General features: G+C 43.7%; 1 protein-coding gene across 2 annotated transcripts in view; it reads right to left on the bottom strand.

Moving 5' to 3' along the window:
- The window catches only part of kdm6ba (lysine (K)-specific demethylase 6B, a), a 94,024-nt gene that overhangs the window by 58,131 nt on the left and 9,240 nt on the right, over window positions 1–26,653 (bottom strand). For both annotated transcript variants that reach the window (XM_046380421.1, XM_046380418.1), the window contains exon 4: window positions 1,224–1,290. The gene's annotated coding sequence lies outside the window, so the exon portion shown is untranslated. The remainder of the gene's footprint in view (window positions 1–1,223; window positions 1,291–26,653) is intronic.

Genomic DNA, 26,653 nt, shown 5'->3' with positions numbered 1-26,653 from the left:
AGTCGAACACAGAAATTTCATCAGTTCAACACTCAAGCACGTCTGTATATGTTGTGATGGATTCAGCACAGACTGCCGGTGAACACTGACAGCGAGACGTGTGAATTCTCCGCCATGCCTGTGTTTGGCCTCCGCCCCTCTGCGAAAAAAGGCCCGCGGGGCTCGCAAGTTTGATGCCTTTTTTTCTCTCCACCTCCTCTCATCCTCCTCTTTCTTCAACCCGACTTATCTCTTTCTTCCCACCATTCATCTGATCCACATGTGCCTGGAGCCGCTCCCTGCCTCCCTCTGTGTGTCTGTCTCTCTGGCCAGGAGGAGGAGGGAAAAAAAAAACTCATCCACACCACTGGGTCTCAGTTCAGATTTGTTGCGCTGTGTGTGTACAGTGCCTACACTGTGGAATTGAAGAACCTGTATTACCTGACTAGTCTGTGATCACTACACACAAAACACACTCGCTGTCATCATGTCATATGTGAATATGACCGTAGTGGAGAATGAGTAGACAGAGGGTATCAAGGCATGCAAAGTACTGTGTCTGTCTGGAGAGTGAAAGTGTGTGTGGGTGCAGCCTGTGAGCATGTACAGTTTGTATGTGTCTGTTTGTCTGCCCCCCTCACACACACACACTTTGGCTTTCATCACAATCTGATACCTCCACCCATCTGTTCACAAAGGAGAGTGGGAGAGAAGAAGATGAGAGGTGGGAGCGTACACTCTTCATCCCTACTCCTTCTCTTCCTCTTTGTCTGCTCTCCCTCTTTGTCTTCTACCTCTCTGCCCGTCTCCATCTCTCTCCTCCTCCACCACCTCCTCCTCCTCCTCTCCTCTAATCCCTCCTCCTCCTGCCTGTCTCTCCTCTTCTCCTCCTTTCATCTTCAGATATGGGCAGAATGGAGCTCAGCTTCCTCTAAAGACCCAGCAGGTGTGTGGTGTGTCTAATTGCACACAAGTGTGTGTGTGAGTGTGTGTGATTGCGCAAAATGTGCTTTAAAGTCCTGCACATGAGAGCTTCCTTTCTATGAAGTCACATTGTGCTTGTGTTTGTAGCCAATGTAGGTGTGTGTTAGCTGCGTGCGTGTTTGTGTGTGTGTATTGGAGATATCTTGTTTCCTCAGGGGAGTCCAGGCCCATTTCCACTGTCTGCTGTAGCCAACCAACCCAGCAGTGCATCGATAATCTATTAGGGTAGAAACACACACACAAACGCTTGTTTCTCTTACCTGCCACTGCTGGGCACACTCTGGCTGTGTACTGGCTGTAACTGGGTGGGCCAGATATTGCCTGTACCTGAAAAGCAAGCACACCACAGGTATAAGAAATCGTACTCACACTCAGACACATTCACACATACAACATTTATCAGTGACACTGGCAAATACATATTGTAGGGAGCCGTGCTTTGCTTCAGTAAAAAAAAAAAAACAAACAAAAAATAACTTCAAACATTCAGCCACATCTATTGCCTTACATTCCCTTGTGCAAACTTGTACATTTACTGCTGGGTTAAAAAGCATGTAGCTTGTTGTAACTCCAAAAACACAAAATACTACAAGGCCCCCACCCACCCCCAATGACACACTGTTTGCAAGAGCTCAAAAGTTAACAAAAAAAGCTGAAATCTACTGGTTTAGTCGTTAATGATGTGTATTTTATAAGCTCATTTCATCATCAAATCACATTTTTAAAACTGTCAACGTCTTCATGGGATGCACACGTGCGATAGACACAGACTGAAGGCAGTGAAAGATAAAGATGAAGACTGCAGAAGGCCGAAAATTCTTCATATTTTTCATGCAAAATGTGGTTTTCTTCATGTAAAACTGCAATCTGAGTTCTCTATGCACTTTACTGTGACTTATCAAAGAAAAAATGGCTCACACATCAAATATCAAAGATATCATGATCTCAGAGTCGATGCTGATTTGTGTTTCAAAATTCAGTGCTTCTCATATGTTGCTTTCCTTTAAACAAGCAACCTTAATGACATATATGGCACATGTGCGAGTGCACAATCAAAACATTGATTAACTAAGACAAAGAAGAGCATATAGCGGAAAACATGCGGTGGCAGTTGAAAAATACACATGAAACTGATGCAATTCTCCGTACACAGACGCAAACACACCCGATTGCACTGACCAGCCACGCAGAGTGGTAGGGATTACAGCTACCAGACAAGACATACACCCGTTGTCATTATATTCTTAGACATCCAAAACACACACACACACACACACACACACGCGAACACACACCGACGACTGAAGAAATCATGAAGGACACGCACAAATAACACACGGCCAGACAAAAACACACAAACAAGATACCAGGATGATGTAAGAAAGCGCAATATCAGACATCACCATATTTAAAGCTAAAGCCTGTTTATCGACCACTTAAGTAGGACATGAGGAGCTAAGCTCCGAAGATGCAGCTTGTTTACAACAAGACACAGATAGTGGAACAACATTTTAAAAGACCATGCTGTTGCCAACCTATATTTATTACAGCTGCAAAACCACCAGATCTTTTTCAGGGGTTCAAATAAAGTCCAGAGGGATTGGCCATACACTCTAAAAAGCTGAATAATAATATCAAATCCATGAATTTGGTGTTTTTTATTTTTAGAGGGGAGGGGGTTGGCTTGATTTGGGTAACAATTATTTTTATTATTTATTAATTCGATAATTTGATGCTGATAATTTGCTGGTTTAGTGGCTAAGAATGAAAGCTGGAGACTTATTTTGAAACTTTATGACTGCAGGCCTGATTGGTGCAGGTCAGCACTATATGGTGTAAATGTCATAGAAAGAAGGCAGTGCATCCTGTTTAGGCTTAGGTTGTATTATTGAGTTCATTTTTATCACTTTATTTGTGAACTGAAATTGGTCACACTGTCACAAATTCAAACTCCAAATCCTAAAACCCAAGCATTTCTGGTAATTCTTAAATATTCCATCATCTACCATTTTCCTCTTTGGATAATCCCTGGATTGCTGCCTTTTGGAATTCTTCCACCGATTATCCCTTCGTTTAAACCACTCCAGTGCCATGGGGAGGGGAAGGGGAGGAAGGTGGAGGAGAAGGATGGGGAGGGGGAGAAGAGGGGAGTCTTGTTTTAAGAAGTTGGATGTCTGTGAATCTTGCTGGGCTTGCAGTTCCCCCTGCGGACATGTTTTGTGCAAGTCAAGGAATGCGCTCGCTCCATCCTTCTGTTGTAACCCCACCCCACCCCCACCCCCGTCTACCTCCTTTGCTTCTCCTCCTTTCTTTCTCCTTCTTTAGGGAACAGAGGCATGTAGGTGGACACAGACAGACGGGATAACTCACAACAGCTCCCGTGTTCTGCCTGACAACAGCCTGAGGGCCCACACATGGGCACATATAAAGACACACATGCACAGTCACAACAGAGATGGTGGGGGGGGGAAAAAAAGAGACCAAAGAGGGGCCCCGGGACTGAGCCTTGAGGCACTCCAACGTGGTGACACAGCAGCAGCAGCAGCAGCAGCAGCAGCCGGCACTTTCCTCCAGGCCTCCGGCCGGTAAGCCCAGCTAACCACCAGTTGGGAGATGCTCCACTCTTGTTTGCTAACTGCCTTTGTTTGGCTGAAAACAATGACAAGCCCCCCCGCTTTCTAATTTACAGGGAGTTGGCTCATTCCTCTGGGTGGAATGCACAGTGGGAGCAGACTGCATTTCATGACGGGTGGAGAGATCCATGATGAAGGGGGAGGTGGCGGGGTGGGGTGGTTATCCGGCCAGAGCGGGGCTGCACTGAGGGAAGGGTGAGTGAGTTTAGCTGCTATTTTTAGATGACATGTCATTTTAAACTCGTGGTCTGTTCCTGTGCTGTGGTCAAAGAATGCAATGCTAGTTTACACTGTGGCCTTACTGTACTCAAGTCTGCAGGACAAAGTACTACATGCAGCAATAAAGTGACACTTTAATAAAACTTATTGTGACCAAACCTGCAATACTTTGGCAAAGGTGCAGTCTTACCCAAAGCACACAGAGAAAAGCACTTTCAAACAATAAATGTAGACAAAAGGACAAGTGGAAGAATAAAAAACAGAGTGTACAAGACAAATACTACAATCCATATCTACAGAGGGAACAGCAAACAGAAATCCCAAATAAACACACCTCAGGTTGTGAGAACAAATCATGAAAACCACTGAGCCCTGCACACAAAAGCACATGCAAACACACAATCGTTTCACACAACCGCCCAGTGTATCCCACCGTCACCTTACTTAACCTCCAGCACACTGCAAAAGCTGGCAGAGAGGCGAGGAAGATGTGGGGTAAGTGGAAAGGCAATTTGAGATCAGTTTTTCTCAGGGAGCCAGTGCGAAGTCTGAAATGAAAGGGAATGAAAGTGAGTGAGAAGAAAGAGGGGAAGTTGGAGAACATACGGTGGTGCAGGGACCCAGTTTCCTTCCCCATCCCTCTTCTCCTCTGTTTCCCCTCATCTCACACACCTGGGACCAATACTCCTGGTGGAATCCTCACCCAACTAAAACTCGACTTTCTTTAATTAGTTCTCTTCTCTCCCTCCCGCCGACCATATGTTCCCATCTCTCTCTCTCTCACCTTTTCTCTCTTTGTCTCTTCAGCTGCCCGTCATCATCTCTCACTAACTTGGACTTGTTTTTCTCTCTGACTTCACGCTTCACCTTCTCTCACTGAATTCATCCCTCAGAATTACTGTTTCAGAAAAAAGGCATAAAATGTGAGTGTGTAGATCCCACACTGTCACCGTCTATTGCCTCTTTGTGTATATACTGTTTCTCTGAGTGTGGTTTGGAGGCTGTGTGGGAAAGAGGATTGAAGAAGTGTGACTATTCCCACATTCTAGTGCTTAACTAATCAATGAGGAAAAGATGGGAGAGACAATAAAGTGCTGAGAAGGTGGAAGAGCACGAGACACGACAGACCACAGGTCTATCTGCAAGAAAGGTCAAGGTAATAACATGACACTAAAATGCCTGCAAGACACAAATACTGAAAATACTCCTGTTTCATTTTAACAATTTAAAACCTTGGTCTGCACAGAAAAAGCATTTCGCTGCATGAGACAACATCTCATCTGCCATTTCAAACTGGCTCATTTGTGATATCTTAGAACTTATTTAACTAATTTAATTTCCCCTGTGCATAAGAAAGGATAACTGAGATATCAAAGTGTTGTCTTAGTGGAACTAGATGTGAATGCAATATCGTTAATGGGTGTGTACATCCTCATTTGTGCTGCAGCCTGTGCATAATTGCATTCAATTCCAACTTGCAGTGCTGGTAAGGCTACTTTGAAAGCATAACTTTGTAAGCTACTAATTAAATCACAGTGGAAGAAGATAAACTCTGGTTAAAAATAAAAATAAGGAGTTCAAAAACAACTCTAAATCACTATGCAAATAGAAATGTTTTGAATTATCATTAAGCTAGTCTAACGAAACTGCTAGTTTAATTACATGACTACAACACTGTCAACTTGAGCCCTGCAGCAGTGTTAACAGCAATGCTATCAGGTCCTGCTAAGACTGCCAGTGTGACTTTTGCATAAAAATGACTCAATCATGACGTGGCCACCTAAAAATTGCCAACGCATCTACGGAGTAAAGTGCATGTCTGAAATTGGCTACTGGCTCTGCTTTGATGTCTGCAACCCTGACCTCAAAGTCATGTGTGTGTGTGTGTGTGTGTGTGTGTATGTCTGTCTGAGAGGACATAGACAGAGCATGAAGGAATTTATTGCTTACTTAAATCACAGTGACTGCAAACCGGTAAGCCCACATCAAAGTTGTCCACATACTACGTGCTACATGTGGTAGCTTTCTATTTAAATTAGGAAAAAAGAAAAAAAAACACCCATACTATTATGAATACCACGTGTAAGTTCCTCAAAGAAAAATGGTGTAAAGGAAAATGCACACACCTCAGGAGGACAGTCATTGTAAAACTTTTCTTTTAGGGCTGTAAATAAGTGCCAAAATTGTTGGGGTGTATGTAATTTAATTAGGGGATATGAATAGGAGTTATAAATACACAGAGACAAGGCTAACCCACCACCTTGTGATTTAAGCTTCATACAGTAATAAGGCTGCAAGCTTTCTTAGGTTCATGACAGCCATTATTATGATTTATAGTGGTCTTAATGAGAGCTGTGGCAGTCTTTACTCATGGCCCAGGTCTTGACAATGAAATAATGCAGACTAAGGGAGGGGAACCCCCAACTTTCCATCACACAAATTACAAACAAAAAGAGATGTTTCAGTAAAGGTGAAAGGTGCTGAGTGTATGGAAAGGAGCAACTCTGCCAAAAGAAGTTAAATAAAAAGGCCTGCTTGTTTTTGGAAAAGTTAAGGGAAAGTTAGAGGAAAAAAATGCTATTTAGTCAGTTTTGTCATTTAATGTATCATGGCATGTCACGTGACGATATGGGCGATATTCTGCAAATGGTGCTTCTTGTTATACTAATTAGGGGATGGAATGCATTGAAATCCAGTGGGTGGAGACAACCGAATGATGCAAAAGCTCTAAATCACACTGAGAGGGAAAAAAAAATCCCACAACTGTGGTCAATATGCTGCAGGGCCGATTGCAAAATGGTTCTAAATTTGTGTGTGTGAGAATGTGTGTGTTTCTCACTGCTTCCATTTATTTCTTACAGAGCACATTTGTAAACTTCTCCTCCCCTCTGAGTGGCCTGGTTGCTAGGACACCTGCTCTGGGCACGTGCAGAGGCCTGACTGTCGGGCCTGAACTTTGACCCCACAGGGGTCTAACCCTCATGACCTCAGACCACTCCCACCCACACTTCTGTTTGTTTGTGCGTTTGAGCCACCTTGTGTGTATACTGTACGTGAGAGAGTCTGTTTCAGCATCAGAGACATGAATAGTGGCTGTTGGTGATTCTCACATGTATATGAACGCACACAGATCGTCTATGAATATGCAATATGCTTCACTTAAACTAAATGAAAACATCATACAAGTGGCCAGTACAGTTCAGATCTTGGCTTGTATGTTTCTCTGCAACATTATGGTGAGCTCTTTCTCTCGCACACACACGCACACACACACACACACACACACACAAGAAAAAAGAAGAAGTACAGAAATGGTAGAATTCTGGGTCAGAGTATTGCAGAGAACCAACATTATTCCACTGTTCAAATATAGCCCTGCAAACAGAGTAAGAGATAGCTTTGTGTGTGTGTGTGTGTCTGTGTGTGTGTGTTTGTGTATGTAGTGTCATTCTGTCTTGCTAGCAGCAGACACAGGCTCGCTGGGGAGGCGTCACGCCTTTATTTATTCATCAACCTTCTGGGAACTGGCAATGAGAGACAAGGTCAATACATTACTGCACACATGCACAAGTACACGTACAGGCACACACACACACAAACACACTCTCCCCTTCAGTCCACCTATAGAATGACATATACAGTAAATACTTTTCTAGGATACTTCTGCCAACACATATGCTGTAACGACTGCTGTTAAAATGGTATCACAGTACAAACACAAGCCACACACACACTGGCACACACCGTGTTCAGAGACTTGTTGGCTGACTGGGCTGCGAGTCTGAGCCCAGAAAGCACACAGAACCTATTAAACACTGCCGGATCTGCTACACATACCCTATTAAATGCTCCAGATCAGCTGAGTCAGCATGCCAAAAGAGAAAAGACTGGAGGTTTAGACAAAACAACGTAACCAGGAGACACACAGCTCACACACAAAGGCTTTACTCTTGATTGCGTGTAGTGTGCTGACGTACCGCATGGCCACAAGTACAGAAACGAGTGTACAGTCACAGAAACACCCAGGAACAAAGAAAACCTACAAACAAAAAGAAATAGACACACACATAAAGATACAGGAACACACAGGGCAGTTTGGGCAACTCAAGCATTTGCTACTTCGCATCTGGCTCCTCTTAGACACAAAAGAAGTAGTATGTGTAGTGAATGTGGCATTGTGTGTGTGTGTGTGTGTGTGCGTGTGTGTGTTCGTCATTTGGTCAGTGCTTTGATAGCTGGTGAATGAGGAGGAGGGCTCACCATGAATCCAGACAGGAGATAGAGAGAGTGTGAGAGAGAGAGAGAGAGAGAGAGAGAGAGAAAGAGACAGAGCGACAGAGAGAGGGAGGGAGAGAGAGAGAGAGAGAGAGAGACAGAGGGACAGAGAGAGGGAGGGAGAGAGAGAGAGAGAGAGGGAGACAGAGGGAGAAAGAGACGGACAGAGGGAGAGAAAGGCAGTGAGAGAGAGAGAGGGAGAGAGAGAGAGACAGAGAGAGAGGGAGGGAGAGACAGAGAGAGGGAGGGAGAGAGAGAGAGAGAGAGAGAGAGAGAGAAATGTCAGATACACAAACACAAACCACATGCAGCTGTTCAGCGTCTCCCTGAAAGGCACATGACACACGCACACAAACACAAAAAGACAACCAGACGCCGTAGCAACAGAGGCAAACATATTGTTACTTGGGCAGTGGACAAGGCTTTGAGACTTTTTCCACCAGCACGTGCATCTCAGTGGAAATCCTCAGGATGTGTGTGTTTGGCTCGTAGTGACTTGTGAGTCATCTAGTGGGCTGCGGATCTAGCTGTGGGTTAAAATAGCCCTGTGTGTCAAACATGATTGCAGCACGATGATGAAACAACTGGTCGTACCAGCTGCTCACACTCACGCACACACACACACACACACACACATTGTTTTGGATGCATACAGTGATTGCCGCAATTCATTGCACAAACACTGTTACTTGGCTGTTCTCTTGTCTCTGTGGTGTGTGTGTGTGTGTGTGTGTGTGTTAGAAGGGGCGTCAGTACGTCTAATCTTACTTGCCCCCACTTTATCTGCAGGACCCTCCTGTGCTCGTCTCACCAGATCACAGAGAGGGAGAGGAGGGGGGGTGGGGGCTGAGGGGAGGAGGAAGACGCAGAGATGAAGGGAGGGTGGGTGACCTGAGTGTTTGATGTTAAAGTTTGGAGCCGACCAAAGGAAACTTCAAACACTGTATAGAATTAAAAAGATCACCTCCCTTGTACACATGCACTTCTCTCTCTAGTCCAGCACAAGCACAAACGTGCATATACACACACACACACACCTATCAGTCCATAACAGGTCAGCATGCCATTCAGTGAAAGGAAAAAGAAAAGAGACAGAGCGATAGAAAGAGAACTGTTATCTTTCCCTGCACTCGATCTGACTTTTGTCTGTAAAGTAACAGTTAAGACTGATCCTAAGTCAGCCTGGTCTCCGTCAGCTTTTAGGACAGAAAGTGATTCCAAATAAGTAAGAGCTGTAAGAGAGTCAGGGTCAGAATCATGTAATTTGATGCACTACATTAGTCTCAATAGAATCCAACTGAAGCCTTTAATTCAGAACCATATAATTCAATTCATTTTAACTGTGATGTAATTTTACACACCGACCGTGAAGCTCTTGGTTTATGTGCTAATGTGTTAACTACTGATCGGCAGGCATATTGTAACATGTGTCTTGCACAGTAGCAGTTGAAGAAACTGTCGCCGCGCTCGGTTAAACTCGCCGTGCAAATCTAGAGGCGAAGATGTGTAACGAAATAATATGAGCTCAAAAGGCCGGCGCAATAGTTTTATTTTGAAACAGGCTTACAAACTTAAGTCACACTTTTCTTAATGTGGTAAAAAAAAAAACCCCTCAACTTCTAATAAAATTCATGCATCTTCCAAACAGACTTTTAGATGCCAGTAGCTTAAAGTCAAACAAGTTAAAGTGTGTCTTCATACCAAACAATAAACTGCTTCTGATTCTGCAGCATGATGGTGTAGCTGTTAGCAGTGTTGCCTCAACAGTAAGAAGGCTGTGAATTTCTTAGAACCTTTCTGTGCTTTGGTTTCCTCCCACAGTCCAAAGACATGCAGGTTAAGCATGAGGGTGGCACCTATGCGTCAGTCCTTGCGACTGTCTGGTGACCTGTCCAGGGTCCAGCTTGCTTCTCGACCAGACACTGGATCCTTTCCCTTGCCACTCTCTAAAGCATGAGCAGGTATAGCTAATGGATGGATTCTGCTAATGGTTGTAATACTGCACCATTTCAGTGTTATTCAACTTGAGTCTTACATTTGTAGCTGCCATTAATTCACATTAATCATTATTCACCAGGTTAAATCACACGAGGAAAGAAGCATAAGTTGAATGACCAGATTTATTTGTAAGAAAGGACACAGGCGAACAGTAAAATTGTTTCTGTAACTGTCTATTGTAAACATGTGTCACAATGTACAGAGCAGCTTTCTGGCTCAACTGGTTCAAGGACTACCGTACTTGGTATAGCTGCACATATACAGATTTCTGTTGAAATAGGGGGTTATTTCTATTACCAACATCATTTTCTGATTTTATCTCCAAATGATCTGACTAAACTTTTGATTAGTGCACTAGTCCTCAGAGAATAAAGCTACCAGATAAAAATGAAATACCAAATACTAACAGCAGGACCTAAGCTGGACTGAAACTTTTCTTTAAAGAAAGGCTGTGAACAAAGCCAGTTTCAGGGTTAATCAGGGACTGTGGTGTGCAGGTTAGAAGAGGCAAGCGAGGTTGAAAGGTGAGGGTGAAGAGAGAAGAGGGGGAGGGGGGTAAGGCCATGTTGGTTCATACTGAGGAATTTTTGCAACAGTTGGGATGTTGCTCTAATTTGTGTTTGTGAATGCGAGGACCCAATAGGACACACTCATTCACTTAAAGTTCGCTATACTAGAGGAATTGTATGTCTGAAGAACATGTGGGAAGTGTTGTTGCAGTGAGCAGAGCCTCCACACAAATCAGATCTAGAGGAGAACCACCAGAGTAAAAGCAAACACTGGGGTATGATGAAAATGAAGCAGTTAACGTAAAGGCAGAAGTGTGGATGGCTGTTGAGAACAGCCACAGTCAAAGGTGGGATGAAAGGCCTGTCGACACTGAGAGGGGTGAAATGTGATAATTGTTCAAATGGGGATATCAGCACATGTAATTGGACAGTTTCTCCTCAAAGGCGCTCGTGGTGTTGCTGCTTACTTACTCAACACCAGGCCAATGGCTGGGCGAAGTGGGCATGGTTGATGGACTGGGAGTTTTGGGAAGTTACACTCTTGTGAGATGCAGCCCTTGCCCCATTTTGAGGAGGTTCTTTTTTTTCTATACTATACTTTTACAAAAACGTGATGCTAGGACCATTTACAACATTCTCACATACTATGAAAAAGATTTCCTGACGTCTAAAACTGAGGCCATACAAATACAAAAAAACAAAACATCACAGTAGCAAAGTCATCAAGGTAGCATGCTGTTGGACTTCACTGTGGGTGTGTGCCCACTCACATACAAAATACGTTTTGCACGATTGTGCTTTCATGTGAGGTGTGAAGTTTGTGGTTCAGAGTCATTACGAGACTGGCAGACCGAGTGGTAATTAGAAAGTTACAGGTGTGAGGAAAACACAGAAAGAGGGAATAATGAAAATGAAAAAGTAAACAAATGGAGGATGGGAAAAAAAGGTCAGTTCTGAAGGAAGAGAGAAAGAGAGAAAGCCAAAGAGCACAAATAAATTAAAGTTGAAAATGAGTGTGATGTGAAAGGAGAGTGACAGAGAGAGAGAGGCAGAGTGAGAAACAACCAATCACCTCCCCGTAAAGTATCGGAGTCAACCAGAGTTGTTAGCAGCAGCACCGTGGGTGGTTGTCAAGAATGGAGTGTGTGCACACACGCACACACACACATACAGAGTCATACACCGCTCAGCGACTGAAGCTTGCTAGCTGGTTTGAGCCTGGTGGCTAACACTCGCCTTTATTGGTTAGGCAGCTGGTTTGATGTGGAGCCCACACACAGCGGCAGGATGACAGACACGCTGTAACAGACAGACAGACAGACACATACACACACACACACACACACACACCACAGAGAGGAAGGCAGTGTATATGTGGGTGTGGGAAGAGGTTGTGTTGAGTTGGACTATATGTGTGTTTATATGAAAAAACTGCAATGTAACATCTGTGTGGGGGGGCCTGAAGAGAAACCGAATGTGTGTGAATGTAAAGTGGGCTGAAAGCTGCGTGAGAGAGTGTGTGAATGTGTACATGAGTGTGTGCGTGCAATGATGTGTGAGAAACTCTGGACACTGATGAGAGATTACGAGTGGTGCAGATAGAGTGAGATGGTAAAATAAACAAAACCAAGGGATGAAAGACACACTTAACACAAATTTGTTGGGTAGAACAAAAGGAAGAAAAAAGAGCGAAAGGATATGGGATGATTAAAAAAAAAATGATTGAGAAGAAAAAGAAGGGGAGTCGAGAGAGGAAAGCGGAATGATGGAGAGATAAAGAAAGAGCGTGGAGTGTCTGGCCATGTCCCAGCTTTGTCTTTGGTCTCAGGGGAGGGAGGCTGGCAGAAGCAGGCTGCTCTGGCCCAGAGCCAGGCCACACACTGTGCCACGCTGCCCAGGAAAAGCCCCGGCCCGAGAGGAGCAGGGGGTTGAGGCGGGGACCCAAAGTCCAGTCAGCCCACCCGCCCGCCAGCTCCCGTCAAAGGCACTTCAACGGGCCCCAGGGCACCCATTGTGTTCCCAGCTCAACCACTTGACACATCTGGTCGCCCCAGCCTGGTGAGGACTCATTCACCTTGGCACTGTGCTGTGGCTGTGGGTCTACAATCCTGTCTGCGGTCTAACCTGTGCTGGACTGGCCTGGAGCTGATTATACAGACACAGGAGTAAATACTGGGACTAAAATAAACGTTGCTTTTGGCTCGACAGCACAATATCGCAATTGAAAGTGGTGAATTATGGGTGATTAGTGGCGCCCAAGTTAGGCAATGTTGCGAAAAGTCGAATTCCAAAATTTAAACGACACCCTGTGAGGTTTTCGTGTAAACAAACATTTATGTTTCATGCCCCTCCTTTTGCTGTTGTACTGCTACTTTTCTTGGCGTGTTATCACCGCCACCCTCTGTCAGTGGACATAAAGCGTGAATTGCATCGCCCTAAATGCTCATACACAGGTGATGCAATACATAAACAAAACAGGGTTGATACAATACTGCTTGATTAATTGACTCATCATTTTAGCGCTACAGCTACATCAAGTAGCTAGTAACAGGAGTTCACACTGTTTTGAACAAAGTGTTAGCCATTGTCTTGTCTGTAATTCTCCCCTTTCTGCTCTGGTGGCTTTTTTGTTGCCGCCAACTGACCAGTGCATGACGGTTTATAGTATATCTAGATTTAAACTTTACCCATCTATGGATTCCAGTTGTCTCACAGAACTAGAAATGGGGATAGCAGCTGGCCCTCATCAGAAAAAGTATAGGGACTCCTGACCAATGTGTTATTTATGTTTTTGTGCCCTTTACTGATCAATGGATCTCAAATGCCATACACAGGTGAACCAGAGTTCTTAATACTGCCAACATCCAGACCGAATACAGTAGTAACTCAAAGTGATCCGAGAAAAGGATGGCGAGAACATCAAATCAACATCAGTGCATTGCCTAAACACTACACCCAAAACAGGAAGGAATGGGAGTCATTATCTACCAGGATGGGACAGCAGTATTTTTGTGGGAGAGGGGTGAAAATCCAAAAGGCAAAACCTGAAACAGCCTCAGTTCTGAACCAGCCCTTGTGTCTTAGAATCAAGCCGCTGTGTTCAACAGGTCAAGTCAAACCAAATCAAGGGATCAGGAAGCAAAGAATGACCGGAAAGAGTCGCTGAATCGAAGCCAGACAATATTCTTACTGGGATCAGTTCAACAGGGGGCTTGATAAGATCAGATTTCATTTGAAAGTAACTTGAGGGCAAGAAAGCAACTGCAGCACTCACCCCAGAGGCGCTCATTAATGAACACAGTTATGTTCGCATGCTATGAAACCCAATGAATCCTCCCTTATCAGTCTCTCTCTCTCTGTGTGTCTTTAGATTTCTCGGAGCTACACAATGCTTTCTGTTTTCTTTCCTGTCTCTTCTTCTGTTCCTTTTAACCTCTGCTTATCTCTGTTTTGCCTCCGTATCGCTCTCCCTTTTCCTGTTTCTATCAAGTCACTTTCTTGGTATGACTGATTATACGACACACTGTTGAAGTTGTGTCACAGACCTTCCAAAAACTGACAAACAATAGTTTCATCCTTTCAAACCTATGATGAAAAGATGTATTACTGGATTTGGAAACATGTATTAGTACATAAGCCTCTACAGACATAACAGTTCATAACAAAACTGAGATCGTGTGTTTCTAAAACTGAAAACATGCATGGTCTACTCCTTTCTGCTTTGCTTGTTGCCAATCATGAATTTCTTCATTTTTGTTTTATTTTGTCTGTCTATCTTCGTTCCAGCTCATATGGCCGTGTTGAGGAGATTTACTGTATGTATATTTGTGTATTTTAGAGCATGAAACGGCCTGAGGGCACAGAGCTGACTAAACTCCATTTTCCAGCTGCCTGGACAAGCCAATCAGCCGCGAAGCTCAGAGCCTCTGTTTCCGGAGGATGGGAGAGGACAGTCACCACAGCGATGTTGCATTGGGATGGCATCACTCACTGTGATGCCTTTTCTAACGTGCGTTTGTCAGATGTATCCACATATTTGGCACAGGAAGGAGACTGTGTTTGTGTGTGTGTGTGTGTGTGTTCACTCATATCTAGTGTCTACAAAAATGACCTCTGTGTTGAATGTACAATCACTAAAGCTCAAGTTACCACCAACCCTTCCTCTCTCTGTCTCGCTCTGTTGAGATATAAGGTTACCACTGGCTCCAGACAGTGAGGCTAATACTACTCCCACACCTCCCTCTCACCTGACCATAGGGAGGGAGGAAGGCAGGGAGAGCGGGATGGAATAAAAGGATGAGAGAGTCGAGACAGGAAACTGAATGGGGGGGACTGATGAAACTGAATGGCGGAGAGGGGGTGGAGGGATAGCTGATGCTAACAGACAGACAGAGATTTACATAGAGGGAGAGAGAGAGAGAGAGAGGAAAATGAGTGTCTTGTCCACCTGCGAGATTGCCATAAGGAGAACGGACAGGAGATACAGAGACTGCAGACACACACACACACACACACCAGGAGACATGACATCTGGGGCAGCCACAGCAGTCAGTCAATAGACAGAAACCTAAGATGGCGGAAAATGGGGGGCCCATAAGACCCCTCCTTGCTCGTCTCCCCCTCTCTCAATCAAACTATGCTAGGGGCCCCATCAGGGTCATGCACACGTACCCACACACACACACACACATACACACACGCGCACACACACACCCCCGACCCTGCCCTTCCCCCAAACAAGCCTCTTATTGATGAGGTCACTGGCCCAGGAGGTCATATCACAGTGACAGAAAGAGAGATATTGAAAAAGTGGAGCATTGGGAGAGACAAAAGAAGAGAGAAGAAACAGCAAAACTATCAAGTATACTTTACACACAGCATTTGTTATAGGACAAAAAACAAAACAAAAACATGGTTTCACATGTTCTGCAGCTAGAAATGCTTACAGTGCTTTCTACATGTAAGAAAACCCAAACATCCTTCAGACAAGCGGAAAGTACTGAGCAGAAGACAAACACCTGCTGCACAACTTAACCCCACTTAAAGTGGCTCAAAACTACAACGCCCTCTCCCTATAACTGGAATTCAGTGTTGTTCATCTGTGTGCGGAAGGGAGAATAACACAACTTTTGGTAAAGCCTACATGTCCATTGTTTGCAATGTGTCACACCGTTTCAGTGTCTCAAATGTGTGCTTACAAGAAACAGTAATGGAAACTGTGCTTTACTTTACTGGAAAGATCTGATGAGAAGCTTCTTTTGTCTTCCTGTGTCTCACATTCTTACAAGAAATACTCAAATGATCTGTCTTTCTCACACAGGGAGACAAACACTCATTGAGACAGAGTGGTGTGACAGAGATCACCGCTGAGTTGAAGTGCTGAAACAAGCCTCTCAGACTGGAGAGGTTTGTGATTCACCGATAAAGATGAAGGCAACATCAGGTTTTGGGTTGGAAATGGTAACAAAACAGGCCAAAGTAATTTTTGGTGGCTGTGTGAATTTAAAACACGGAATGACATTTGGCGTGCTGTGCAGAAACAATATGAGGAAGGGAGGATGACCATTACATGCAATCAATGTCAAAGCATGTTCAACTAATTTACGGCTTGTCCTGAGCCTTAAGGTCACATTCAGCGGAGCTGTGGGATTGAAACTGTGACAAGAGTGGCTGTAAAACGGCAGAGAAACACATTTCATTCTCACGTTATTTTTATGGGGGGTGTTCTTCCATCACACAGGCGACGGGGGGGTGGGAAATAAGTGTTTTAGACTACCTGTTGGAGGCGAGCTGTTGTCAGAGATGCAGTAAAAAAGTCTGATGACTGCCGTTCTCTGTAACAGCTTCATAACTGCTCCTCCTCCCTCTGTATTTCAAAACATCTGCTGACATGCTTTGCTAATTTGGAATTAAACAGATTTTATTTCAAATAATTTCTTGGCGTGCAGCACTGTTGCCTCACAGCAAGAGGGTCTGAGCCTTTCTGTGTGGAGTTTGCATGTTCTCCTTGTGCCCGCGTGGGTTTTCTCCGGGTACTCCGGCTTCCTTCCTCAATCCCAAAAACATGCACATTAGGTTAATTGACTGCCCTACATTGACCCTAGGTGTGAGTGTGTGTTTGTGTAGTTGTCTGTCTTTGTGTGTCAACCCTGCGATTGACTGGAGACCAGACCAGGGTGAACCCTTCCTGTCCCCCTGACCCCTCCACCTATTATTTGGACTTTTATTATGAAGCAGATGCAGAAGAAATGTAAAGTCCTACAGCTGAAAAAAAACATGATGAAACAAAATAAAACAGATATCTGAAAGTACAAAAAAGGGTGCAAATGAGAAACTAAAATTCCAGTCAGTTAAAAGCTACTGTGAGCTGAACACACAGAGAATTGTCTTTGCTTTTTGTATCCTTCACATAAGTTGAGTCTTGCAAAACATGTTTGTTTGAGGGGGAGAAGTGGATCATCTCTGGTTAGCTGCGGATGGCAAAACATCACCACAACCCACTCTGAGTGCCCACTCTAGAAAGTATTCCATCTTGGACGCAGGTCGGCACAATCCGGCGTGGTTGAACTGGTAATGGAAAGACAAATCGGTGTGGCATGGTCTGACTCGGTCAGAAGTGCCAATGGAAAAGCCACATCAGACTCCACTGCATGCTCCACACAGACCGACACAGCGACACCAGTCACATTAGCGTACATTAGCAGCTTATCTGAACTGGCCAACGCACACATCACAACCATCCTCCTAACTGGGATAGATCAGGGGTCAAACACTGCCAGCCTTTACTGACGAGGTGTATCTCTTAGGCATGGAAAAATTAATTACAGGGTGTGGACTTATAAACGACATTTAACTGACTTCTTGAATACAGAAGGAGAGAGAGACAGCAGAAGAGAAAGTGTGCACTTCAGGGACTCGTAAAGTTGGTGTCCAAAGGCACATGGGACAAGTTAGCTTTGAAGCTTTTCATCGAGAAATCCATTTTTAACACGTGTTTAACATTTTGAAAGGCCTTATTTTTGACTCAAACCATGACGTTCTCTTAAACGTAACCAAGTAGATTTGGTGCCTGTGCCTAAGCAAACTGCAACTGAAAAGATTAAATGACTGAAAATAAGGCCAATCATGATCATGACTTGGATGCAATGTGACGGTGGTTTCTTTCTTTTACTTCAGGCTTTCTTTCAAACTCAACACTGACTGAACAATGCTTAAGCACTGCTTACACTGAAATGAACTGAAATGAACTGAAATGAAAAGGGGGAAAAAATTAGCAAGTCTACATGAGTGTCATGTTTACATCACTGGGGCTGATAAATACCTTTGACTGCTGCAGTCATTTGAGGCAGGAATGAGTCTTTGTCAGTCTGAGATAAAAGGCATATGTCATTGTCAACAAGATTGAGGAGTCTCATAGTCAGCAGAAAACCTACAACGTGGGTAAGTTAAGGTAGGCAAAGCAAGTTTAGATTGGAGTGCTTAATAGAAAATGTATGCATGACCATAATGTGAGAACCTGGTCTGAACCTGATTTTCCGGCTCTGGAAAACATCACATCTTCATTTCATCAGATTTAGTGGGTGTTAGTGGGTTTGTTTGTCCAGTGTGAAAGGGGTAATAGAAGCACTTGCACCTCCACATTTTAATTTACTTGTTTGCTGCCTCATTCATGTGCAATTCAACTTGTAACGACTATTTTTTTCTTTTTTTGGCAGCACATCAGAGGCAGTGAGGAGCGTTTTATACCATTTTATCTGCCTGATCTTCCCCCTCCACTGACACTCACAGGAACAAGAGAAGAAATGCCATCGGCACCTTTATTGTAAATTATAGCTCGACATTTTCACGAGTAACCAGACAGGGAGTAAGAGACAAATATAACCCAGTTACAGAGACACACAGAGGCAGAGAGCAAAGGAAAGTAAAAGGAAGAAGACACAGAAAGAACACAGGTGAAGGAATAAAAAAAACAAAATGCATCTCTGTTGTCTAGCTCCTTCAAAGCCAGCGGTATCTTAAACTGCATAATCACACAACCCCCCCCCCCCCACCCCCCCACACACACACACACACCGCTTTCATCTTTCACTTTCCTGTCTTTCATTGTCTCTGACATCAAATTTCTACTTCTTCACCACTCCTCCACCACTCTCCGTTTCTCTGTGTGGAGGGTCAGCAGTGATCAGAAGGATAACAAACTGTCACATGGAATGCATGGAAAACACACAAACAGAGGAGATGGAAAGACGTGCAGAGTGGTGAAGGGAACTTTTCTGTGTAAACAGATAAATATTGGCAGTAACAGTGTGTTCTGTTATTCACCATGACACCTGCTCTACCCGCACACTCAATCTTTTACTCAGTATTTTTTTCCTGACTCAATCTGATTCCTAGCCTGAAGCAGAGAGAGAGAGATTACTGAGATTCCATCATCCAAAGCCTTCCTGTCACTATCTACCACAGACATTTCAATATATGTAGATTTTGCTGCTTGAACACATTCACAACAACACACTGAAGAACATCAAACACACACACACACATGTGCCTCTCCTCCCTCTCTGGTCTCTCTTTTCTGCTGTATTTTTCTTTGTTTTCTCTTTGGGCCAAAGCGTGCGACAAGCAGATGGAGAGAGGAAAAAGGCTGGAAAAGGACAGATGAGGAAGAGGATAAAATGCAGAGCAGTGAAAAAAAAGATGGGGAAAGAGACTGGGCTCTGCTACTCAGATGCTTTTTGCTTCTTCTATTTCTGAGCTGCGCGCTGGAAGTGTGTGTGTGTGTGTTATTTCTATTTTTAAACCACTGCACAGAGGCTGGCTTTTTTATTCTCTTCCACTAAGTCCCACTGACTGCCCCAGTACACACTAGGAAACTTTATGCGTGCGTGTGTGTGTCCGTGCACACGTGTTTAATGTTTTCCTTTGTTAAAGATGTGGAAATCTTGCGCACGTGTGTGTGAGTGTGTTTTTGAAAACACTCCCACGTTTACTAAAGCATGGCGAAATGCTACTCATTCCTAGTCATGACTGATATTTCCCAGTCAAGTTGAAGCTGTTGTGTTAATGTCCTGTGAATGCTTCAGCATAGAGGAAACAAATACACACACAGTATCAATAAGAGGACCGTGGCGATAACCCAAATGAAACCAGCATGAGAGCTAAGAGCCCAGCTTCAGCCCCAGCTGCAGCTCCCACTTTTGATCTTATCTTACGCACGCAAACGCACACACAGACACACACATACACAGCTAACAGGTCTAACAATGCTTGTAATTGATTTATTTTCACATAAAGCGAGTGAGAGTGCCAGCCTCCCTCGCTCCCAAATTTCCTCCACTCATCTCTCCTCTCCCTCCATCTCTCATTCTGAATAACTCATTGTGAGGATTATTATGAATGAATGGTTGGGGGCTATGGGATGGGCATGGTGTGTGTGTGTGTTATGTCATTGCAAAGCCAGTTATGCTCGATTAGCAGAGTTTGATTCATAAGTAGAAAGCCTCACTTCAGTGATTCCCCTGGCAGCCGTCGGCACAATAGACACACACGCACACACAAGCACACACACGCGTGCAGTTGAAAAAATAAATGACAGCTGAGGGGAGAAAAAATGTACCCGTGAGAGAGAAAGCTGAACAAAGAGAGGATGAGAGCCAGGAAACAGGAAGTGTGGAAGGAGGAAATGAGAGGGGGAAGGAAACAGAGGGGGGGGGGGGGAACGACAGAAAAATGTGTAGACAGAGCGGATGCTTTGTTTCTGCTTCTGCCCACTTGTGAGGTGACGTATAATATTCCTGCCTTTCCAAAAACGAACAAAAAGGTCATTCTTTGTCGTGCTGTTGCCTCTTGGCAAAGTTCAATCATTGACTGCTGCGGAGCATGACATGACTCAGTACTAGACCTCAGATCTTCTCATTCACCTAGCTCGATCAACTCCGTTTGCGCTGCCTGGATAACAACACGCGCGAACCAAATGTCGCACAAATAAGGTCGGGCAACTCATGCAGCCACTGTGTCATAAATAAATAACTGATGAGAAGTCTATGTGACGGATGCTAACCCACATTCTCATGAGTGGATGCACGCACAATACCTCAGGCTTCTCTTATGCACACACAATGGCACAGGAGCAGAGATTAAAGATTTTTGTCAGAAACTACTGATAATTACCTGCTTTTCATGGCAGATATCAGTAAGATAATCAATAATTTCACATCTTTGTATTTGGATAATAAAGGTTAATATGCTGTAAGCAAAGATGGATGATTTAATATTGGTCGAATTCGACTTTGGTGTTTTTCCCTCCTCTTAAAACTTCTGTTCAATGTATGCGGCCCTCGCCATCTGCAGCAGTTTGACGTCATGCGTGTGACAACAATGTAAGGCGCTTGATGTTCTTCTCATTTCATTCTTCTCTGTGTTAATTGCTGGATGACAAACCAAAAAGGTGCCTACTGCCATCTAGTGTATCGGAGTGTGTAGCCAAATGCTGTGCTTGTTAAGTCAATGAAAACATTTGATTTTATGTTCAATAGGTGGGACATTAAAGAGCATGAGAATCATTTTCATTTTTAAAGTTAAATATCGCAAAATCGCCTCAAAGCTTTACCGTCTGAACAATATACGACACTCTTATCCTTACGCCTTCATGTAAAGAAAATCCATCATTAGCACTAACAAAAACGACAAAATCACATTAAAGTAATGGCTTTAAATGCACAGTACATAATTTCTGCCACTCGAGATTTATCAATCAATGTAAAAGATGGAAGTAGCATAAGATCGTTTGAGTCGTCGTCTTCATTGGTTCTCCACCAATGCTGATGAAAATCTTATCAGATGCGATTCAGGAAGAAGAAACATTCATTAACAACATCATTTTTTAAAGTTTTATTCACACTGTGTATAGTCACATTTGCCAGATTCCTCTCTCACACTCTTACAGTGACAGGCTACAAGAGCTGGCATGGCAACAACTCGAGAAAATAAGAAAGAAAGCTATGCATTATGGGAATCATAAGCAGCAAGTTGAAACATGTCACCGGATTGCTTGAGACCAGTCAACCTGTACTGTATATTAACACGCACATGGTGTTGACATGGTAGGAAAGGATTTGAAATGAATACATTTTTCTGTTTTCCATGAATTGGTATTCATTAGGTTATCCTATAGTAATAAAAGCCTGTTTTTATGACAACTCAACAAAACTTAATTGTAGTAGAGGAGTCAACAGTTCAGGGTACAGATAGAGGGTGTGAAATGAATAGTGGCAATGACCCAGCAGTTGGGCATGGGGTACGGTAGTGTGATCATGTGACCACAGTCGCATACCCAACGCTTGGCTCTTGTTCAAACACACCCCACTTCAGCTGGATAGCCCCAAGTCTCTGGAGGGCTCCCTGACATGAAGCTATAGACATGAAACACACACACTCACAAATATACTACCCATTCACACACCAAAAAAGACCAGGGAGATCCTAACACCGAGAGGCAAAAGACCGTATAAGACTGCATGTGGAGTCCAAAGCACATACAGGTACAAAGAAATGACAGAAAATGGGCATCGACAAAAGCACACACACACCGGTCACACATAAACAAAAGGTAAGATTGGCGCATGCACTGAGAAAATACACACAATAAAATAAACAGACATGAACATAAACTTCCATGCATGCAGGCAAACACACACAGACCACTCTGTGTGTATGGCTTCTTTGGATAAGGCCCCAGCCCCACACAACAAGCTGCATGAAATATTCAGTGAATTTTTCAACATGTGCTCTTTCCCCTTTCGCACGTGTAAAAGTGCAAAAAAAAAAAAAAAAATGTAAGGGGGGGAGAGAAGGAGGGGGAGAAGGAGTCAATGAGGGCAAAGGCAGAGTGAGCAGCAGGAGAGAACGGGCGAGCGAGCCAGAAACTGAGAGAAAAGAGGGAGAGAGAAAGAGAGAGAGAGAGAGAGAGAGAGAGACAGAAAACCCAGCTGACTCTGTTCCAAGCTACTCCCCTTAGCAACAGTCCTGGCTCAGTCTGCATCCCATTGGCCAGCTGACAGCATGCATCACAATCCCATGCATGGCTCCTCAACCAATCAGGGGATTCCTTGCAACTCTGCAATTCGGATTTCATTTTCACCATGGCAACACAAGCCTGCTCTTGGCCCTGGACGTGGCCTGTGTAGTGTACACACAAACACACACATACCATACTGTACAATGCTAACCAAACCTTGATGAGCTTCAGGCCAAAGCGATTAGTCTGAACGCCTGAACGAGATATCAACAAAACTCACGCACTAAACTCAAACAGCTAACTGTGCCGTGTTTCCACACCTGTGAAGTGTTACACACAGTGAAGAAAACTGCAGAGCATCCAACGCAGGCGACCCAGGAAATGCTTGGATCAGTACCTCCCGACAGTAATAACGAGGAGAACAAACACGCCGCCACATTCTGTCCTCATTCACTCTCAAGGCTGGGAGGGGAAGCAACAATCGCGCATTCCTTTCACACATGTACACTTATTCTGTAAATGCTTTTACACACACACACACTTTACTTTACACTACTGGATACATATGAGAACACAAAATGAATTTCATTAAAGTTAAATGTTAATTTTGTTGCCCACTTCATTTACACTATAGTCTGCAGTGTGTTGGGACTGTTGTAAAATAGGAAGCATAATTCTGTGTCATATCTAATAGATTATGAAGCTGTCCGGGTCTGTGAAAGTGACATGTAACCAATCCCAACACTGACAGCACGGCTTTTGGCTAGTGTATGTAAAACATATGAATCCATAAAAATGATTAAGTGACTATGGAAGACAGCTGGATGGATGTAAATGCACATTTTCTCAGCAGCATAGGTATTAAGAAGCTGCATGCTGGAGGCACATGTTCTGTTTAACACTGGTAATACTGGTAATGGCAGTCTTTGTGAATCCTGTCTTCTTTGCACTTTTGCTGTACATTACAGGTCTGATGAGTGTTAAGGGGTGATATTAAGGGCTGCAGCAGCCCACATTTGGCTTCTTAGTCCTCTCTAATCCATAAAACACTAATAACTGTTCAAGTGATTTCTATGTCACTGGAGAAACTAGCTGAGTGAGGTGAGTCCTTGACATCACACAACACACATGTGCAGGCAGGCAGAAACTGACAAGGTAACCAGCCGTGTCCTCTTTGTTGTTTCACTGAGGCAAGACATACAAAAGGTGTGAGGCATAAAGACAAGAGAAGAGTGACAGAAGTGGGCAGAAAGACAGAGAGAAGTAGTGACAGAGGTAGAGAGATGCACGAGACAGACCGGCTACTGGAGAATAAGCAGGAGGAGAGACAATGAATAGGAGCTCCTCTACACACAGACATATGATGAATGGGTCTGCTGCCTAAAAAGCCAGCATGTCTGTTCACCCCACAGTGTGTGTGCATGTGTGTGTGTTTGCAAGCAACTACAGAAGCCATCCATCTGGGCCATTGTGGCAGTGTCCACACTGGAGGTTCATAACCAGTATCCCCCTCTTCCCCTCCCACAAACCGAAACGCAGCCATCAGCTCCAAAAACAGCACTCGGGGTCAGTTGTCAAACTTAACAGCAGGTAATTAAAAGTAATAGCAGTGCTTCCCCTTGGGTTTTGACGATAGGCGTGGATGTATCCCACCAACAGCAATTAGTCAGCCAGTTACCCCGGGGCCTAATTAAAACCGCTGTCCATAGGAAGGCTTTGGGAGGGACAATAATGGGCTCTTATGGTAGCTTGTGTTTATCTAAGTGATCAGTGATTAGCATGATCACTGGGAAAGGTCAGCACCTCACATGAAAGGCTGGCTGCCTAACTAACATTTCTGCATTTGGTGCGGTTAATTGGTACAACAGCAGCAGCAAAGTGCTGTTTTCTATTAACGGTTTGTAAAAGTACATATTAGGGTGCCATTTTGGAGGCTACATTGGGTGCAGTGAATTTAAAGATCAAGAGTCCAAAACAGCCCTAAAGACTGAAATCCTGCTTCTCTTGGTTTGATGTTTCTGAAATGTCAACAATGAAACCTTAAATTTTTTTATTGTCAGATAGGAAAGCCAAGCTATTTCCTGTGAACTTAAGTCATTTTAATATTGCTGAATTTGAACTTTTCTGGTTTTGTATATGTCTCAAGCAGCCTTTATATCACCAGTATGCAATAAATGTGACTCACGAAGCTTTATTGGCACAAGCTTTAAGTGCAGCAGTTAAAAGTTGCATTAGTTGGAGATTTAATGTACTTTATTTTGTCTGATTCAATTAAGTCTAGAGTAAGGGTCCTCCAATGTGTGTGTGCTCACTGGTCGCAGCTCTCAGAGCAGAGGGCTCGGCGGCAGAAGCTCCTCTAATCGAGTTAGCTGCGATAACAGGAGTGGCAGCTGGCTTTCCAGGAATACACTCTCCTACCGAGCCTGCACTCCCTGCAAGTGGAATTCACACGTACATACACACTGATTTATGCACACACGCACGCTCTAGCGGATAAGCACGTATGTACACACTCAGAATGCACCCAGCGTGACCTAGCTTTCTGTTTCCTGGGTTTTAAAAATGAATGTGCAGTGCCGTGGGACAGCAAATGCAAAGTGTACACATACTGAGACAAGCTTATTAACACATTCATCTGGACATTCACACACCAGCTCCTATCTCTTTCTCACCCTATTACACACAGTCACCACACTTTACTCTTTCTGTACATCTGTGTGTGGGGCTGCCACTAACAATTATTTTTAGTATTGGCTAATCTGCTGGTTATTTTCATGATTATTCAGATAACCGTACAGTCCATAAAATGTTGTTAAAACAACATAACAAATGCTCTGCCAAATTTATTCTTTATTTATCTTCAAATTGGTTCTTTTGTCCAACCAACAAAAACCCAAAGAGTAAAATCCTTAACATTCATGAAGCTGGAGCCATGTTTTACGTTCTTCAAATGTGCTGTTATGAGGCGACAGTAACTGAAGGGCTGCAGCAGGCTACATCAGGCTTCTTAGTTCTCTGTAATCCATAAAACCAGTGATTCCTGTGTGACTGGAAAAAAACTAGCTTAGGGAAATGAATCCTTGACATCACGCATTCATACAATTCAAACACACATGCAAGCAGGAGCTGTCTGAACGCTGATCTTTTCCAAAGTTGTGTTCTTGAATTTGCAAGGGGAACCAGCAAAATCAACACACGACTGACTACACACTGCTGGCAAACATGCTTCCAATTATGTCATTATGACTGCAATTTTCAGCATGCCTGTACACTAAGGACACAGACAGTACAATACAGCACACTGTATCAGTGCAGTATCTGTGTCTGTACTGCTTTCTATCGCCCCCTATTGAATCCTTGTTGGAAACACTATACATAAAAATACTGGATACACTTCGTCCATACGTTCATTAAGACCAATCCGCTGTGTGCGTATACAGTGTGCGATTGCTTCACACAGGGCACAGTACGAACTTTGTTGTGCATGTCTATACATGTGCTGCTTGTTTGTAAAATATCATGTGAATCCATGTATTTAAAAAGATAAACATGACAAGTCGGAGTTTTGCACACTCCTTCTGCAGAAGTGGAGAATGTGTGTGTGTCGTGCATGGCTGTGTGTGCCTGCTTCAAAATGAGCCTAAAGCACCTCCAGAATGTAGTATTCAGTCATTACCACAGACATCCTGTGTTCATAGCTGTGTATGTGTGTGTCAAAAAAAGTCAAGTTAACTATGAAAGCTATTCTTTCAGTAAAGTTGAACTTTGTTCTTTCTCACCACGTATCTATTATCAGTTGCCAAGAAACATGAATGCCTTTCTGTGGCATAAAATGTTGAAATGTTCTGTTACCTTGGAGCTTTATGGGGCCTGTGAAGACTATTTATAAAAAACTAAAAATCACAAACAATGTCATAGACTGTGGGAATAGTTGCTTCCACTCATGTCTCTTGTTCTTTAGCCTGGGCAGAGCAGGCATTTGATCCATTGATCAATATGAACATCACTAATCTTTCATACTGTCATATGAATTTGGATTA

The sequence above is a fragment of the Scatophagus argus genome, chromosome 23, assembly GCF_020382885.2.
Source record: "Scatophagus argus isolate fScaArg1 chromosome 23, fScaArg1.pri, whole genome shotgun sequence".
NCBI classification, from domain to species: Eukaryota; Metazoa; Chordata; class Actinopteri; family Scatophagidae; genus Scatophagus; species Scatophagus argus.
Note: the sequence above shows the minus strand (reverse complement) of the source record. Positions and strands in the feature narration are given on the sequence as shown.